Source organism: Pelodiscus sinensis, chromosome 1 (assembly GCF_052426305.1).
Source record: "Pelodiscus sinensis isolate ZL-2025 chromosome 1, ASM5242630v1, whole genome shotgun sequence".
Lineage (NCBI taxonomy): Eukaryota > Metazoa > Chordata > Testudines > Trionychidae > Pelodiscus > Pelodiscus sinensis.
The window spans coordinates 93,874,042-93,893,977 of record NC_143052.1 but is presented as its reverse complement, the minus strand read 5'-3'; the positions used below and the strand labels follow the sequence as shown (position 1 = coordinate 93,893,977).

General features: G+C 48.5%; 1 protein-coding gene across 6 annotated transcripts in view; it reads right to left on the bottom strand.

Annotated features, from left to right (window-relative positions):
* The window catches only part of TMEM184B (transmembrane protein 184B), a 56,357-nt gene extending 38,134 nt beyond the window's left edge, over positions 1 to 18,223 (bottom strand). For 2 of the 6 annotated variants that reach the window (XM_075936997.2, XM_075936980.2), the window contains exons 1-2: positions 17,980 to 18,223; positions 13,841 to 13,949 (exon numbers count right to left, since the gene is read on the bottom strand). The gene's annotated coding sequence lies outside the window, so the exon portion shown is untranslated. Of the gene's footprint in view, positions 1 to 13,840; positions 13,950 to 14,028; positions 15,262 to 17,979 lie in introns of those variants that run through there. The other 4 variants (XM_089781227.1, XM_089781228.1, XM_075936973.2 and 1 more) reach the window with 4 other exon arrangements.
* Positions 18,224 to 19,936: the final 1,713 nt, after the last annotated feature.

The window sequence follows — 19,936 nt, the reverse complement described above, 5'->3', positions numbered from 1 at the left end:
CGATGCTGGAAAAGAGGGAAGACATGAGGGAGATACACTTTTACTTTGCAGAAGATGCACTTTCCTTTTACTCTCTGCTTCTTTGCCTCCCTCCCCAATTAGCTATTTGGCTGCATTCTCACCCTCTCATCTTTTCTGTATTACTCGCCCAGCCCCCTCTCGTATCCCCACCCCAGATCCTCTCCTGCTGCCAAACTCCCTTCCAGAACCTGCCCTCCTCACCCTGTCCTGCAGCCCTATCCCGCACATTTAACTCTAGGGTTGCCAGGTGTCCTGTTTTGAACCAGACAGTCCAGTCTTTGAGCTTTCTGTTCGGGAAACAAATTGAGAAAATATAAATGTCTGGTATTTTCTAAATAAGATGTAATGTAGATTGTGATGTAATGTCAAGTGTGTCTGGTAGTTTTGTTGAAACCACCTGGCAACCCTAGTGAACCCTTCATTTTTGTTCTCATCCCAGAGCCTAAGGGGGTTCACAAAATCCACTAACTCCGGAACCCCAGAAAAAGTAAATCTGGCCTATGGGAAGCCCTGAACTTCAGTCCTCCTGTCCCTTCCCCTCGCCCCATGGTGGGTGGCTGGCGTGCCCGAAGAGTGAGGTGTCTCAGTTTGGGGGCCTCATAAGTGACAGTTGGGGTTTTTTGGGGGGATTTTTTTTTTTTTGCTGCTCACTTGTGTGGTCACTAACTGATTTTTCTGTGGGTCAGTGACCCCTCAACCCAAAAAAGGCTCCCCACCTCTGCCTTAAAGAAAACATTGAAACCTTCTTTGGACATAAAGTTTAACTTTATTTAAAATGAAGTTTGATCAACTAACATGAGAAAGTTAAAATGCTTAATCTGTTTAATAATTTAATATTAAACCATTCTCCCCAGCTGCAGCACTTGCAAAATGGTCTGGGCGTAATTATGTAATTAACAGTGAGTTTCCATTAGCAACTGGTAGTCGGGAGAAAGGTTTGCATTAACCCAGGGGGTCCATGGGGCAAGTGCTGGAGAGAGCCCCTCCCTCCTCCTGGGAGAGCGACACAACCGAGGGTAGGAGGGTTAAATCTTGGCACACCACTTTGGAAAGGTTGCTAAGCCCTGGCCTAGAATTAACTTATTGGTCAAGGCCTCTCTGTGGTAGGAATAGTACAAATGACATGTACATACACACATACAAAATGACACAGTCTTTGGTCCAAACAGCTCACCCTCTTAAAAAGACAAGACATAATCAGTGGATCAGACAAAAAAGCAGACAAGAACCAAGGGAGAACAATGTAACATGAGGATGTGTACATTTCACAGGTGGGGTTCTTGTCTACATGGACAGTTACTGTGTTGCTAGCTAAGGTGCTTGCCACACAATAGCAGGACTGTCACTGTGCTGTTGCAGTGCCCCAAGGAAGGTTTACTGCAAGCCAAACTGGTACATCACACCTTCACAGACTTCAAGGCCAGAAGTTCCACATGTTCATCTAGTCTGGTCTTCAGCACCCTGAAGGTCACAGAACCTTGCCCACCACTCCTGTAATAGACCTAGACCAGAAGTCCTGATTTTATTATATGGACAGTCCTGATATTTGGGGTTTTGTCATACATATGTCTGTAACCCACCAAAGTTCTCTAAGCTGCACGCAACTTCCTATTAAGCCCCACAAACTGACTATTAAGCCCCATACAGGTGCTCTCCCCAAGCCCCAAAGCTACAGTGACTGGCATGGCAGTAGAGGCCTCTCCCTGCCAGCTCCAGTATGAAGCTGGCCCGGCCAGGGCAGCTCTGTGCTGGGGCTGGCAGAGAAGCAGTCAGCAGCAGGGCCAGGTCGTAGGTGAGAGGCCGCAGGCACTGAGTGCTGACCCAATGCTGAGCAATGGCTCTGAATTCTCACTGTCCAGTTCCCAGCCCAGGAAGCTGGGAGGGGGGGGCAGTGCCTGTGGGTGAGAATAGCACACACAGTACACTGTGGAGCCTCACCCCCTCCTCCCAGCCAGACCTGCTGACCACTTCCAAGGCACAGTGCGTTGCCCCAGGACAGGCAGGCACTAGGTAGTTGCCCAAGCCTCAAACCTCCCTACCCCACTGACTCCTAAAATCCCTCATCCTCAGACCTATCACAAAGCTCTCACTCCCAGTTAAGAACCTATACCCCCTCCTGTACCCCAACCCACAGCCCAAAGCCCTCACCCCTCTGCTGCACCCCAATTCCCTGCCTCAACCTGCAGTCTTTCCTATACTCTGACTCCCTTGACTCTACCTCCCCAGCTGAGAACTCCCTTCTGCACCCCAAGCCCCTCATTCACAGCCTGACTCCAGAGTCCACACCCCCAAAGCCCTCACTCCAACTACCTGGCCCAGTCCAGAGCCCCCATTTAGACCCCTCACTCCCAAAACAACCTGTCCACGTGCAGAATGACTTGTTCCATATTGATGCACCTAAGTCATTCCACACATGACCCTAAAAAAATTAGAGGGAACACTGCTTACCACCCCATTCCAAGTTTTCACACTTGCTGTTTGGTCACCCTAACTAGACTGTAACCTCTGGCTGAGTTACTGAAGTCCTCAAATTATTATGTAGATGACTTCATGTTACAGAAAATCTGTCACTTCCACTATAATTTAAACCTGCAAGTGATCCATGCTAGGGATGTTAAGAACCAAGTAAATCAGCTAATCCTACAGTTGACAGTCGAAAGGGTTGGAAGCCTCTGGGAACTACCCCCCACTACAGCTCTGCAGTTTAAATGTAATAAGAGCCAAGCAGCAGCACCCATGCACCACACAGGCTGGGTAGGGGTGGGCAAAGCCCGGCCAGGAATTGCAGGGCCAAGGCAGGATGACAGTGGAGGCTGGGCCACAACCAGAGTGCTGCCCGCACCCACAGGAGCCCCGCTCAACTGCACACACCCAAGCCCAGCCACACAGCACCTGTCCGCTGGGGACGAAGCCCTGGCAACGAGTGAGCTCCAGTCCCTGCCCCCAAGCCCAGCAGGCTGGTGTGCAGTGCTCAGCCTGGGCTCGCTCCAGCTGAACAGCGAGCCCAGCCAACACCGGCTGAGTTGTCAGAGCCTCCTCCCAGGTGCCTGCAGGGCATAGCCAGACTCCCTGAGTACTCAGCCCAGCCTGAGGCACTGCACCTGCCTGCCCAGCCCAGGGCTCTGCGCAGCGCCGGCGAAAGCATTGGCCTGGCTCGCCACGGGAGACCCGCATGCAGAGCACCACCAGTCTGGCCAGTGAGGCAAGCCGGCATCTCCCCGAGCCCAGCCTTGGAGCGCTGAGCTCGCCTGGTTGCTACGCTCCGCCCACCCGGCTGCTACGCTCCGCCCACCCAGGCTTTGGTCCTCGGCTTCTGGCCCAGCACTGAGCAGCCCCAGCCCCTTCCTTGCCTGCTGGGTGCAAGCAGGGCACCTGGAGGAGCAGGGTCAGCCCAGTGCATGGAACGGGCAGAGAGCAGAGCCACGGTTGAGCTAGCCCCAGACCAGCTGGCTCACTCTGAGCCCTTACAGAGCAGGGAGGAAGAAATGCGAGAACAGTAGCTGAGTACTCAACAAGCCAGGGGTGGGCAAGAGGCCGCCAGAGAACAGAGTCTGGCCCTGCCACTGGAACTGGCCCACAGGCACCTGGCTGGAACCCTTAGAACACCTCACACTCTAAAAACCCAGCTGTTCTCCATTCTGGATAGCTGGAGAGGGAGGAGAGACTTCTCATGCTGTTCCCGCCCCCCCCTCCCCCCAGCAAAATCTCTTAGCTCCCCTTAGCCAATCTCTCAGTTTCTGGCAAACAGGAGCTGAGAATTTTTGCTGGGTGCAAGGGCAGTGTAGGAAGCCTTCTCCCTTCCTCCTCAACCCCGTACCCCTCCCTCTCATGCCTGGACTGGAGCCATGTGGAGCAGCCTGCAGCAGTCTGCCTCAGGTTTCTGCTGGCAAGTGCCTCCCAGCCAAAGCCTGCTTCTGGCACCCCAGCCCCTCCCTTTCTTCCTTAACCCTCTGCCCCCCCTTCACATACCTAAACCCTCTGCCCCCTCCTGCACTCATAACCCCTCCCAGATCTGGCACCCCAATCTCCTGCCCCAAATCACATCCCAAAATCCTGCATCCCTGTCCCCTGACCTAGATCACAACTGCCTCCTTCATCCAAACTCCCTCCCAGACCCCATTCTCCTTCCTGCACCCCAATCCCTTATCCCAAGCTCCCTTCTGCACGAAGCATGTTAACTAATGACTAATTTACTAGTCAAGTAGTCGATTGAAATGCTGCCTCAAAATTCCAAGGGGCAGTGCCACAGAGAGCCCAGATATGAGCTCCGTGCGGCATTGCCGCTTTGAAGTACCCTCCCCCCCCACCCTCTGCTGCCTCTATCTAATAGAGGCAGCAAAGGGGGGCGAGGCCACGCGGAATCAACTTGATTTGACTGATATGCATTTGCTTATCGGATAGTCAACTAGTCCTTAACATCCTTATTCTGCACTTAGCCTCCATCCCAGACCTAGGAATTCCACCATTAATATCCTGAAGAGTGCAGCCCTCAACCATTTTCCAAAATCTTGGAGTGGCCCCCTGTCGAAAATTATTGCCCACCCCTGCGATAAGTGCAAGCTTATCAAGTAGTCAAGTACTCTCTTACATCCCTAACGCATACCCCATTCTGCTGAGGAAAGCAAAACCAAAAAAACCTCACCAGATCTCAGGTTCTCTGTCAAATCGACCCAGGGGAAAATTCCTTTCTAGCCCCAAATATAGAGAGCAGTTGAACACTGAGCACATGGGCAAAACCCACCAGCCAGAAACCTGGGAAAGAATTCTCTGTAGTAATGGAGAGCTGTTCACCGCTAGTGTCCTATCACCACACATTGGTGATGTTGGCTGCTGGCAACTGCTGATCAGCTAAATGCCATTGTATAACCAGTCTCAACCTACCATCCCCCAGGCTTGTGGCACAGTAACTTGCCATGTCGACAAGCCCAGAATTAGCTAGGTAGCAACCATCAAGGAAATCAAGAGTTTTAAACTTATTACTAATTTCACTGTTTCTCCCTCTGCAACCTGTATAGTTGGACTCACAACAAAGGCACCTGCCTTTACAAGTGGAGAGAAACAAGACAGTCTCAATAATGTTTTAGAAGGTCTTAATGTCAGTTAAAAGTGGCATATGAAGACTTCCTCATCATGTGGTACAAAAGTATGATTGGGATGACCCATGTAACTCACTCACGGATTCACGACTCACAACAAATAAAAGTCATCCTAACCTCAGGCCAATCACCTAGTTCACATACTTTGGAATTCACATGTGCCTGAACATTCGCACACACTGACCTCCACCAGGCATATGTACTTAACTACATAACTTGTATCAACATGTTAGAATTCTGTGGCTCCTATCAGATACCACTAGACTGCACATCAACTAGCTGCATAACAAATACATGTCCAAATGCGGCTTCTCATTGTTCAGTCCTGTAGAGGGATAACAATCTGAATACTCATGAGATTCTGTCCATTCATCATTTCCTTTCTAAACAGCTATCAGTACACGCAGTTAAACAAAAGTCAGAAAAATCAAGCTGGAACATGAACATTTTTTCTGTAATGGTGAGAGCCTGACTTCAGGTAGTGGGATTATTCCTACTAAGTGCACATTCAGGGGATGATCCCTTGGCTATGCACATAAACAGAGTACATTGTGGAAGATTAAATTGTGTACAGAGTGACACAATTTCCTGATTTCAATTAATCTTAAACTCAGAACAAGCAAATCCTGTCTCCCTCCACCTAACACACCACATGCCTCCTCTTTTGCCCTTCCTATTGGTCACACGTCAATTACCCTTTCTGCTATTACTTACTCCCCACTCCTTACTAACCAAATACACACAGTCATCCTGAAAGAGAGCTCCCTATTCCCCCTCAATTCAGGATTGGCAATAAATCCCTTTTACCCGAAGCCGCAGTTTCATCCTCCCAGAGTTTTTTCTGCTCTATTAATTTCTATTGTCCCTTTCCCTGCCCTGTTTTTTCAGTAGACTGACCCACATAATAACAGGCGAGCATCCCACAACCAGTCTTTTTTGGAAAAAGACAGGAATCGAGAGAGGAGGAGGAGTCGTTCCCCCCCCCCCCCCCAACCTTCCAGTCCCTCTTTTAAAATTGGATAAAAGCATGTGTGTGGCAGGGCATGTCCAGTTCTCACATCGCAGCCAGCCCCAACCCACATATACACTCCAGCCTTGTCCATCAAATCAGAGGTTCCATGATAGCAGGTGAGAAGACAATTAAAAAATAGTGTTTGAAATGAGCATTTACAAAACACAACAGGAGGTTTCCCTTCAATTTTCCAAATTCTCAAAGAAAATATCTGACAGGAACTTAACCCAGATTCTCTTTCACTTAATAACATACCCCTTTCCACATAGCTCCCATTCTTTTTTGAGAAAAGATGAAAGGTCTAAGAGGGTTGACTATAATTTGTCAATAGCATTTAAACAGGCCAGTGTGAAGTCAAAAGGAAAACTGTTCAGCTAGTGACAGCTACATATTAAGATGCACAAGGCAGCAATATATTCATATTAAAACAGGCATTTACTCCAATTAGTACCCAAGATCTCCCATACAAGATCAAGCCATCATTTTATCAAACAGCTTCTAATGCCTCAGAACAAACTGGACACCTCATTATGCACTTAGTCTAATGTGAAGTGATGTACATGGAGGAGAGGAGGGGGAAGACCACCCCTTCTGATTCCTGTGGCATGAGATTCCCTGATGCAAAGGTGCTAAAATACTACAGTGATGATATGCATACTACAGTGATGAATTATTAGGAAAGGGATAGAAAATAAGACAGAATATCTTACTGCCCCTGTATAGAACTATGGTACGCCCGCATCTTGAATACTGTGTACAGATGTGGTCTCCTTGCCTCAAAAAAGATATTTTGGCCTTGGAAGGGTTCAGAAAAGGGCAACTAAAATGATTAGGGGGTTGGAACGGGTCCCATATGAGGAGAGGTAAAAGCAACTGGGACTTTTCAGTTTAGAAAAGAGGAGACTGAGGGGGATATGATAGAAGTCTATAAAATCATGAGTGGTATTGAGAGGGCCGATAAAGAAAAGTTATTTATTAGTTCCCTAAATAGAAGAACTAGAGGACACCAAATGAAATTAATGGGGAGCAGGTTTAAAACTAATAAAATAAAGTTCTTCTTCACACAGCGTGTAGTCAACCTGTGGAACCCCTTGCCAGAGGAGGCTGTGAAGGCTAGGACTATAATAGAGTTTAAAGAGAAGCTAGATAATTTCATGGAGGTTAGGTCCATAAAAGGCTATTAGCCAGGAGATAAAATGGTGTCCTTGGCCTCTGTTTGTCAGAGGCTGGAGAGAGATGGCAGGAGACAAATCGCTTGATCATTGTCTTCGGTCCACCCTCTGGGGCAACTGGTGTTGGCCACTGTCGGTAGACAGGATACTGGACTAGATGGACCTTTGGTCTGACCCAGTGCGGCCGTTCTTATGTCCTAGAAACATGCCTACAAATAAAGTCAAATGTCTTAAAAGCCCTCAAGAGCAACCACTTCAAATGCTTGTTCTTGTTACAATCGGTAATAACATTTGTCGTCATGTATGCCAAGAAAAGGAAAAAACGGAGCTCAGTACATGGCCTCAGTAATTCCCAAGAATACTGGGTCCCACCTATTTCTTCAGTCCTGTTCCCCCATCCTCTGTCTCTCCCTCACTAGATCAAGAACATCGTAAAAGATCAAATTGTATCATGAACGACAAATTTCCAATAGCAGAATCAGGACTCCATGAGCTCTTGGAGGGAGAGTTCTTTCCCTTTACATACTACAAAACTAAATGTGTTCATGTCACACTTTTTTTTAAACTAGCTAAAATCAGCCATTGCTTTAGTTAAGATGACATCCTTTAAATACTTAAGTTCAGGTGTTGAAAAAGCAGAATTGGCTTGAAGGTGGAAGCTATTCTCAGATCTCAACAAGGATAACAGAAAAAGACAGTATCAATGGGCCCACCTCAGGCAAACATTCAACAAAAGTCTCTTAGACCCACCCCCACTTTCCCAGGACTACTTGCACTGTCCAAGGGGCTGGAATCAGTTTAATCTTTTCTACCAGCAACAGCACAGCAGGCTAGAGAGGGTGAAGATCTGTGAAAAAGTAAAAGGTATTGTTTGTCAAGCTGATCGACACTAAGGCATATAGCGATAGATCTTGAAGCAATCCTGCGGTCCCCACCTGCGCAATAATACTGCATTTGCTAGCCACAGCAACTTTATGCTGGGACAGGGGATGAGGGTGGCAGATATTAAGCCCAATATTTTCAGACATGGCTATCCGAGTAACTCCTTTGACTTGTGCACCTAAACAGGAATTTAAGCAACTAACTTTAGGCAGCCAAATTTGAAAATTTCTGCCTCAAATGCTATATAAAAGTTACTGCCATTTGACAGTGAGAAAAAACTAGCTGGGAGGCTCAATCCACTCTAACAGGGGAGGTGGCCACAACAGCCTAAACAACAATCACAATTAACATTAACTGATACTCTTGTTGACAAAGACACACAGAGACAACAAAGAATTGATGAGCCATGGAGCCAGAAACACCTGCCTCATCTGTTATACGAGATGGTTCATCTAGAGGCAACAAGGACACAGCTTACATTGCTGCTGCCAGCACTGTACAGGTAGTCCCCGAGTTACGCGGATCCGACTTATGTCGGATCCGCAGTTACGAACGGGGCTTTTCTCGCCCCGGAGGGCGGGAGCGGCGGGACGCCCAGATGCGCCGCGGTCCACCACCCCCGTCCTCCGGGGCAAGAAAAGCTGCTCCCCGTCTCCCTGGTCTGCAGGGAGACGGGGAGCAAAGCCTTGGAGCATGCCCGCAGTGGGACAGCCCGGGCGCGCTTGAGCTGTCCCCCTGCGGGCGTGCTCCGCGGCTTTGTTCCCCGTCTCCCTGGTCTGCTGGGGGGGGGGGGGGTGCAGCTAGTGCCCCCCCCCAGCTGACCAGGCTTTTCTTGCCTACCCCTGGGGTAGAGCAGTGGGGGCTGCCGGGTTGGTCCCACAGCGCCGCTCCAGACCAACCCGGCAGCAACCCAGCTGCTCTGCCCCAGGCGTCCTGATTCAGCCGCTGCTGGTCAGTTTCAGCAGCAGCTGAATCAGGATGCCTGGGGCAGAGCAGCTGGGGTGCTGCCGGGTTGCTCCAGTAGCGCCGAGGAGCCACGCTACTGGAGCAACCCAGCAGCACCCCAGCTGCTCTGCCCCAGGCATCCCCAAGTCAGCCGCTGCTGAAACTGACCAGCGGCTGACTACAGGAAGCCCGATGCACAGTTGCTCTGCCCCAGGCTTCCTGGAATCAGCCGCTGGTCAGTTTCAGCAGCAGCTGACTTGGGGACGCCTGGGTTTCTTAAGTTGAATCTGTATGTAAGTCAGAACTGGCGTCCAGATTCAGCCACGGTTGAAACTGATCAGTTTCAGCAGCGGCTGACGCCAGTTCCGACTTACATACAGATTCAACTTAAGAACAAACCTTCAGTCCCTATCTTGTACGTAACCCGGGGACTGCCTGTACCTGAACTGCAGATAAACTGACAACAGCTACCGTAGACTCTTGAGCAATCAATTCAGCAGTTTCTAATAGTGCTAAATTCATGTTTTTAAAATCCTATGAGTAGAATGGGGAAGCATCAGTCGTTAGGATGTAGGTAGACCCATTCTCAAGGCTTTACTACCACTCTCTATGCACTACACTGCAGTTACTCATTTGTTTCTAAACTGTAGAGATTGCCTTTTTCCACCAAATCAAGCTGGGGACAACATCCGGAGGAGAAAGAAGAGTCTCTTTAGCGAGGAGGCAGGAATGCAAGACAATGACAATCACTTTCTGCTCTTGGTCACCCCCTGTTATACAGCTGGCTGATCATAGAGGACCTCTCAGGGTCCCTTTCTACTCTACCTTCCCCTCTCCTCTTCCACAAATGAGGCGGCAAGACCAAGTAAACCCTAGACCATTCCTAACAGGCATTTGCCTAACCTGGCTCTAAAATCCTCCAACGATGAAGATTCCATAGCTTCCCTTGATAATCTCTTCCAGTACTTACTATCCTTATAGTTGAAAAGATTTTCCTAACATTTAACCTAATTCTCCCTTATTGTCGGGATGCATGGTCATTAGTGGATACAATTAAAACACATCAATGTAAGAGTTATCTACAGCTTTTGCACAAGAGATGCTAGACCTTCTTGCTACCTAGAAGATACTGACATTAGACGTTGGAGTAATTATATAGCGTAATATTTTTAGATTCTTAAGTATGTTAGAAAATGGTGAATGATACATATTGCTTATTTACTAGGTAACTTTCGCTCATGATTTATGCCAACCAGCATTAGGAAGGTAATCTTCTATGTTATGTAATTTGTTTATTTTTATTAAAGGAAACCACCTTTCATGTTTTGAATATGCAAACTTCTCTTATCAAAACATTCCACATTGACAACTAAATGATTTGTTAAAAGAATATAGGGATTAACTGTAGTCAGTGAATTAAAACTGATTATTTCGAGTCCCAATGGGAAAATTTTCATATATACCTAAGTAAAAGCAACTGTGATTTAAGTTCCTACCTGCCTACATCTCTTGTAAATAAGACCTTCTCCTACATTCAGCCTATCTTTCAAATTTTTTAAAACTAATAGCTCTCATTCCCTCCCTCCTCATTTTAGTCACTTTAATCACGTTTCTTCTGTTTTAAAAAGTATTACCATTTAAACAATTAAAAAAACTATTTTAAATAAAAAGATTTAATTGTATTCACACTAGATTGCCGAATATTAAGCCAATCGTTTCTAGTAATACCTTCTGTCGACATGAAGAACAACTGATCCCTGTCTTCCTTATAATATCCCTTAACATAGTTGAAGATTTATCACATGGGTTCCCAAACTGGGGAGAGTGAAGAAATTGCAGGGAGGGGGGCACGAGGCAACCCCCCCCCCCCCCCCCCCGTCAATCTCCCCCTCCTCTAAGTTTTGCTGCTATTTTTGTTTCTTGTCCCCGGTCAGTTCCTTTCCCTTCTCCCCCTCAACAAGTTTTGCTGGTTTTTTTGGGGGGAAGGGGGTTCTTAAAAAGGGGGCATGATGCCAAAAAGTTTGGGAACCACTGATTTAACAGGTCCCCCCCCCAGTCTTCTTTTCAAGACTAAATGTGTCTTTTTTAAATCTTTCCCAGTAAGTAAGGTTTTCTAAACCTCAATTTTTGTTGCTCTCCTCTGCATTCTCTACAATTTGCTCACATCTATCCTAAAGTGTAACATGTAGAAATGGGCCCAGTACTCTGAGGCCTCACTGGTGGGAAAACTAGCTTCTGTGTCTTATATAAGACACTCCTGATCCCTCAAATATTGCTGCTGTCACTGATCAGTGACTGCCTTGAATGGGAGGATAGGTGGGAAGATAAAAATTCAATACCATCTATTGTGTGGTGTAAAGAACTTTGGATGCTGCAGGCAGAATGTTATTTATTCCCCCTTTCAAGTTTCCGGTAAATTATGCACCTCAGGGGTTATAAAGGCATTGTCATGCCCAGCTGCAGCAAGGTTCTCAGGGACTTGTCTGCATAAAACGTCGTCCCTGGATACAGGTTGCTCGGTTGCCTACTCAGCCACTCCACTTGCACTAGAACAAAAAACCACCACAAACAAAAGCACCCTGTTTTTTAACTAGCAAGAGACCTATATATAGAGTAGATCTTCTCAATCCTCATTCCAACTGATACTAACGTATCAGCACCTACCAGCAGCCAAGTTCCCCCAACCCTCCTGAACTTCTCGCCCATCCATGACCCTGCTGATTAACTCCTCCCCCTCCCAGTGCCTCCTGCCCACAGTGAAAAGCTGTTTTGTAGCGTGCAGGACACATGTGGGGAGGGGGCAGATGGTGCACACTGGAAAGAAAGAATAGAAAGAGGCAGGCTGGGAGCGGGGGTGGGGTGGGGCAGGGTGAAACACCCCAGCTAGAAGGGAAGTCAGCATGTATAGAGGGGTGTTCGGAAAACACTGCTCACTAGTCAGAAGTCCTCTTAAACACTGCGTAAGCAAGTTCTGCCACAATGACTTTCAGGGTACAGAACATGCAGCACCTAGATGCCTGCCTCAACGTCTCCCTCTTAATTTTTAGACTATAACCAGAAAAGCTTTACTAAGCGCTGGGGTTTGGTCACAGCTGCTGTCGAGTTTTATGACTATTTTAGTTAAATATTTTGTTTACATTATTTTATGACTATAATCAGATTCAGACTACTTTAACCGAGTCACAAGTATGTCAGAAAGCTGCTCTTCCAGCACAGAAGAGCAGAGACCAAAGGATCACAAGAGGAGAAAGAGAGATAAAATGATAGCATCTAAAGGCAACAGAAAGGGTAAAACAGACAGGCTGGAAAGACAGTAGAACACTACTTCTAGAACATCCAGATCTTCAAGGGGCTGATGTCAGGGTGCAGTTACTACAGCCCTCAAAAAGTAAAGAGGCTTTTATTTCTAAACCTCCATGTACAATTACACACAGAAGCTTCAGCACAAGAGCAGTCAGTGGTGTTCATATGCATAAGGAAGTTTTTATAGCAGGGGTGGCCAAACTGCAGCTTGCAAGCCACATGCAATTCTTTTATCATTATTGTGGCTCACAAAACACCCTCAAATATCTCCTCCAGTCTCCACCTACCAGATATGGGGGGGGGGGGGGGGGGGGGGACTTTGCCTTGCAGCGAGGTGGCCAGAGAGGAGCTTCTGCCAGGACTTGGAGCTTCATCAGGAGTAGGGCTCGGCACCTGCCAGGGCTTAGGGCTCTTTCACAGAGCTGAAGCCCTGAGATCTCAGATGATCACTGGCTTTTGAATGTCTGAAAATTGTTGTGCGAGACTCAGAGTCAGTAAGTTTGGCCACCCCTCTTCTACAGCACAGCAGCAATTACTAGAGCCCTGCAAGTCTGCAGCTATTAAGGATGTAAAATAGCATTTAATCAGTTAACTGGTTAAATATTACATTTAATTGCTTAAACAAGATCCAGGGGTGGGGAGGGGGGTCCAGCTGAGCTGGAGCTGCAAGTGGGGGCTGCTCCGGCCAGGCTGGAGTGCCCCAGTTTGTGGTCTGAGCAGGGAGCTGCTCTAGTCCAGGTGGGCCCACTATGCTGTGGGCTTCTCTGGCAAGCAGGCCCACCACAGGCAGGGGCTACTCCAGCCAGGCTGGGCTGGAGTGCCCCCAGCCTGTGGTGCAGCAGGCCTGGTTGGGCTGGAGCAGTCCTCCTCCACCCTGCTTGCATCAAGTGAGGGGCAGTTCAGCTGAGCTGGACCACCAATTAACCATAACCAGTAAGCATCACCTGGTTAAGGGTGATGCTTACTGGTTAGCCAGTTAACCACAGACATCCCTACTAGGTTTAAAGAAAGCCTCCTGAGGTGCCAGAACCACCTCACCTGGCTCCTTTCAATCCAGAGGAGTAGTGGCTGTACTCCAAAGCCTTCCCAAAAAGCCATGCCCTTCACCCTGAGAGAAACTCCACCATCCTGTGGAGAAAACTCACTTCCACCATTTGTACCTGTCATCTTGCCCTTTCAGTCATTACCCAAAATTCATGACCACAGGTGAGGATGGAGAAATAGATTGACCTGTAAACTGAGAGCTTCATTGGAGTGATCCCACTTCAACACCACAGATGGGTACAGCGCTTGCATCACTGTTGCCACTGCACCAATCCACCAGTCAGTCTCCTGCTCACAGTCAGTCACGAACAAGATCCCTTAGATACTTAACACTCTTGCACTAATGGCAGCTGCTCCCCACTCACCTGGAGAGAACAGCCCACTTTCTTCAGGAGAAGAGCAAGACCTCTTATTTCTCATCCCAGCAGCTTCACACTCAGTAGTTAAATGTCCTAATTTAAAGGATATAGATCCCTTTAAAAAAAAAAAGATCACAGGCAGTAGTAAAAGGTGTATTGTCAGTAGGCCATATTTTACTCCCATACACACACACCTGATTGTTCCTTGCAGAACATTCTCCAGTGCTCAGTCTACTTTCAGTGATTTGAAAGGCATCTGAGAAGCAGCCACAGTAAACTCCTGCATGACTGACAAGTGAGAACGCTGGTCTTACCTGACTTCAATATTACCATTACAAGAATAGCACTGTGGATTAAGGCACAGCCCAGTATACCTGAGTTTACCTCTGTTCTGCTACAGACTTCCTGTGTGATCCAGGCAAGTCATGTAGTTTCTCTATAACTTGAAGAATTAGCATGTGACAAGCTGAGATATAAATCTCTCTCACTAGTCTGCTGTGCACGGTCTGTGTGGACCCTGCTGCTGCACACTAAAAGCTCAGGAGCATGCTTTGCTCTACTCCACTTTGAAACTTGCACAGGCAAAAGGTGGCTAAGGCTACAGGGAAGCTCAGTCCTCCCCTATCTAGCTCTACCTTGTCATTTTTTTAGCCACTCAGCTCTGACAGACAAGCCCCCACATCTGGTGATGCCAGAGCCAGGAAGGGGGCAGTGGGAAAGGAAGGCCCTGCCACAGTCCCAACAGGGCATGCAGGCTCCTGGCTCTCAGCAGCACTGCCCAGGAAGTTAGATGTTTCAAGAGAACCATTTGCAGAAGGCTTTGCCAAGCAGGGAGGCTCAGGTGCAGTGTCTGGAGCAGACCAAGTGGAAGAGGAACTGTGGTGTCCAGGGAGTCACAGCAGGTGAGCAGGAGAAACCTATTAAAATATCAAGCCTGGAGGGGTTCCAAAGAGAAGAAATTGGGAGTTGCCATGGAGCAGAGGGTTGAGTCCCCTGGTTGAGGATTGGGATGAGGTTTGCAAGGACAGAGCAAGAGTCCCAGGGGAAGAAAGGAAATCTGATGCCCCACATCCAATGACACTAGGACCAGGAAGGTGGCAGGTGGGTGGAGACACTGTGAGGGGAGGGTCCTGTCTGCACAAAGGCTGCATGTCAAGTAGGGATGCAAAACATGGTTTAAAAAATAACCATGTAACCATTAAAATACTAGCAGTAAATAGGTACATGAATGGGTAAATAGTTAACTGGTTACCCGGCAAACATCACTCTTGATTACCAGTTAACTGGCAGCGCCCCTTCCCCCCTACATTTGGCCAGGAGCCGGATGAAACAAGTTAACCTGTTAAATGTAACATTTAGCCAGTTAACTGATTAAACGGAATTTTACACCCTTAGCAGTTATACAGTTATCACACACTGCAGGCTATGCAGTATAAGGCTTATACTGCACAGCCCACTGTGTAGCCGGCTCCCCAGGAGTGGGGCACCCCAGGCACACCCACTCCAACAGCTGCCCCCACTCCCAGGGAGCCAGCTGCACTGTGGGCTCTGCAGTATAAGCTTTATACTGCACAGCCCACAGTGTGAACTGGCAGCCGGGAGTTGGCACACGCCAGCAAAGAGTTTAACCAGAATGGAAAACAATAAGCGCAGGCTTATCCGTTAACTATTTAACTAGTTACACTCTTACATCTCTAATGTCAAGTGACACTGTTTGGCTTTCACTACTCACAAGTTTGAGCGCGCCCTTGGGCCAGAAAGGGGAGCTAAACCCAATCCTGCGGGACAAGAGCTGCCGCTGTGGGTGAGCACAGAGCAGGAAGCCTCAGCCAAAAAATATTTTCACAAGCTGCTTATGGAAATTGGAGATGATCAAAGTGCACTAGAGAATTTTTAGTGTTGCAGCAGGGTCCATATGGACAGTCAAAAAAAGGCAAGCTAGCATGAGGGAGACTCACAACACATCTAGCCATTCACTGGTTGTACAGACAAGCAGTGGTCCCTGTAAGTTGAGAGCTTGGGCAACCACTCGGGAGAGATTCAAATGCCATCCAAATGATGAACAACAGAGCACCCACAGCCAGCAGCATGTGTTTCTACTGATGGTGCACATGTGCACATCTCAGTGCACATAATAAAGTTTATTCTGCACATGGATGGAAAAATTAGAGGTCATATTGTAGACAAGCCTTTAAACTTCCTGTAGTTTAGCGCCTCGTCTATAAAATGGGGATACTCACTCTCACCAGTCTTGTTTATTCAGACTGTATTCTCTTCAGCACAGGGACTCTCTTTTGCTATGTGCTAGGTGCTGCACAAACACAGCTGGGTCCTAAACTAAGCTGGTGCTAAATAAAAATCCAAAATAAAATTTATTCTACAAGCTATTTCTGTCATTAGCAAGAGCTTTTCGACTTCCTCTGAACTGCTGGGAATAGAAACAGACATCTCTTCTTTGGAGCAGGCAGATAAAGAAAGGGTCCTCTCTCAATATCTATTAGTGTGAATATAACCTACTTTAAATAAGGCCACATGAAAAAAATAGATTCCCAACCATAGGACTCAAAAGGCTATTAGTTTAAGACTAATATAACTAGAAAAAGCACTTTACTAAAACCACCCCAATAGAACTGTGCAGAGAAAAGTAATTCCATTTCACAGAGGGCTGATTGAAAATTGGTTTTATTCTCATTAGGAAACAAAACCAAAAGTCTCAATATTCTCTGCAAAAGGGAATGAAGCAGAGGTTCTGTACCAATACACCTGATGGGTAGCTCCAATGCCACAGGCCCTGGAAGCCCAAGCTCTCCAGATTGCTAGGCAAGTTGCAGGGTAGCCAGACAGTTCAGTTTCACCAAATTCTCTGCCAGCTGACCTATCTCCACAGAACATTTTGATTTTTCCAACCAGCTCCACACACACCAAGTCCCCTCCATTTTTGCTATGTCTTTTTTTTTTTTTTTTTTTTTTTAAGTATTCCATATGATCATGTGTATGGATTTATACCAGCACTACATTTTCAATAGTTTTCCTTAGTTATCCCAGCTCCATACAAACACCTGTTATGCAGCACATGCACTAAAGGTTTTTAAAGGAAGCTCTCTGCAGCGTTCAGATCTTTTTCTGGAGTTACAGTTAATCAGAACCCAGTGTGGTATAAATTTTCCAATTATTCATTCTAACGTTCACCACTTTGTATCTGCCAGGACTGGATTTCATTTTACCTAGCAACTGAAGTCCTAAGAGAACAGTAGTGCTCCACTAGATAGGCTAAGTTAAAGGCAATAGAAGTACTATAGGTTCATACTACTGTTCCTCTTGGTGCCTACTATCAGAACTCACCGTGTATGTGCTGTCTACAGCATTTATTACCACCATATGCCACAAGCACCATTCACCATATACAGTGTACATTAAACAAGCTATATATGCACAACCCCCTTTTGTTCTAAATACATGCCTTCTAGATCTACATCTCATCATATTAGTCAGATGTATGCTTTTAATACAGTTTACATGGCATGTCACAGGCCATTCCGCATTGTTATGCCACAGAACCCTGTGCCATTATACATTATGCAGTGCAATTCAGAACCAAGCTGCACCACACAACACCATGCTATATAATTCAGTGTCACTCAGCACCACGCCAGGTCACCCCATGAGTCAATCACTACCAGCTAGGATCAACCCAGTACCACACACTGTGCCAACCAGCACCTTTAGTATCCAAGCATCACATTTTGCCACTCAGCACCATGCCAACCAGTACCACTCTGTACATCCCAGCACTACAGCGTGCACTCTAGTTTCCAACACCCGAGCATGCCTCCCAGCACCACTCCACATGGACTGCCCTGTACCATGCCATCCAGCCCATCATGCCAACCAGTAGCATCCAGCAGCACCCGGCAGCGCTGCGCTGTAGCGAGCAGCACCACGTTGTACCAGCCCGCAGCTCACTAGCCAGCATCACGTTGTGCCACACTCCGCACCGTGCCGATCAGCGCCCCGCCAGCCAGGGCTCTGTCTGTCCCGTGCCCCGCAGCACGGTGCCGGGCCAGCCAGCACCACTCTGCACCAGCCCGCGCCGGGGCCCCCCCGCGCTACTGCCCAGTGCTAGCCCGCGTCCCGCCCCGTCTCACCGTGCGGCCGGGCCGGGCGCTCCCCCCGGGGCCGCTCTGTCCCGCTCGCTCGGGGGAGGGGCCCTCACGAGCCCATGCCGCGGCCGCGCGCCCCCCGGCGGCTCCCTGGGTGCCCAGCCGCTCCTGGGGCCGGGCCCGAGCCGGCGTCTGTATCTGTGCCGCGGCCCGGGGAAGCTAGGAGCCGGGCCTCGGGGAGGCAACGCTGCGCAGGCGCAGAGAGCGCGCGAGGCCCCGCCCCGGGGAGGAGGGAGGAGCGAAAGGATGACATCACCAACGCGCTCTTAAAAGGGCAGCGCCTCTTTACTTCCCCCGCCTTCCAGGGGCTCTTAAAGGGGCAGTGCTCCCCTTCCCCCGTGACCCTCCCCCCAGCTCCGAAGCACTCAGCAGCAGAGGCGGTGTGAGGCTGCGAATGCCCAGCCAAGGTCTTTTAACAGGGCTCGTGCCCCGCCTGGCTGCCTAACGGAGGCGGGGGCGGGGCTCACAGGACGAATCAGGGAACCCAGTGTATTTACTCCAGGGTGCAAGCCGCACCCATGCGGGGCTGAGGCATCCCCGCTCTGCCCCCCGGGGGAAGCTCACCAAGTTGTGCCGCCCTCTAGGCGCTCCCCGTCACAGCCCCAGTCCAGCAGCCTCTCTGCCAGCCACAGGTTTATTGCAATACATTCCCACTACTGGGTTAGTTAGTAATTTAGCCCTCTAGATTCCAGCTATATCGGTCTGGCGCCCCGCAGCGGGGCGCTATAAAACAGCCTGCTCCCTTACACACTGGAATAATTTTTAAAGACTATTTTTGTAGAAAAATACACTTCAGTGAGTATAAATGTAGAATCTTAAAGTCAGCAATGACTACAAAAGAAAGAGAGTTAAGCTGAACACTAGCTAGTGCTTTTAAAAAAAACATAGTACAGGTTGAATCTCTCTCCACCGGGATTGAGTTGCTGTGGTCCAGCAACTGGTTGGTCCAGGACCAGAGTCTCCCAGGGCAGGGCTGGTGGCTAGGAGCCTTGCAGTAGGGCTGGAGACCATGAGTGGGGCTACCCTATGGTGGCAAAACTGGGAGCCTAGCAGTAGAGCTGCCACTTGGTGGCGACACTGGCCAGCTGGAGCTCAGCAGCACAAGTGCCTAGTGGGACTGGCAGGTGACAGGGGCTGGAGTTTTGCAGGGTAACCAGCTGGCAGTATAACCAGGAACCTAGGAGCCCTGCTGCTGTGCTGCAGTGGAGCTGTCTGGCAGGGCTAAATGACTAAATGAATGGAGATACTTATCTCCTAGAACTTGAAGGGACTTTGAAAGGTCATTGAGTCCAGTCCTCTGCCTTCACAGCAGGACTAAGTACCATCCCTGACAGATTTGCCCCAGATCCCTAAATGGCCTCCTCAAGGACTGAGTACTCAGCCCTGGGTTGAGCAGGCCAATGCTCAAACCACTGAACTATCCCTCTCCACTTCTCTCCTCGCTGGTCTGCCACCCAGCAACACAGCTGGAGTCCAACAGCTGGGCTGCTGCCTAGTGGCACACCTGCCAGGTGGTACTGGGAGACAGTGGCACTGGGACTGGGTGCCCAGGAGCAGGGCTGGCGGATGGCGGGCTGCTACGATGGGGCCTGGAGCCCTCTGCATTGAAGGGCCAGCAGAGGACACTGGCAGCTAGGCTCTGATGGGGAGGGGAGGAGAGGGGAAGGAAGAATATTACTGGGGGAGGAAGAAATGACCTCTCAGGTCTATCAAAATCTCTCAGGCAGACCAGTTAGGTCCCCAGGCTGCCAGACGAGGGAGGTCTAACCTCTAAAAAGTACTAACCCTTAACTAGATTTTTTTCCAAAGTAAAAATTTTACAACCAGCTACAAGCAACACTACTGACCAACTCAGCTCACATAGTCCACTTCATCTTGTGTAAAGGAAAGATGGCTAGGGAGACACAAATGGGGGGTGCTTAACTTCTCATTTTTTAAATTT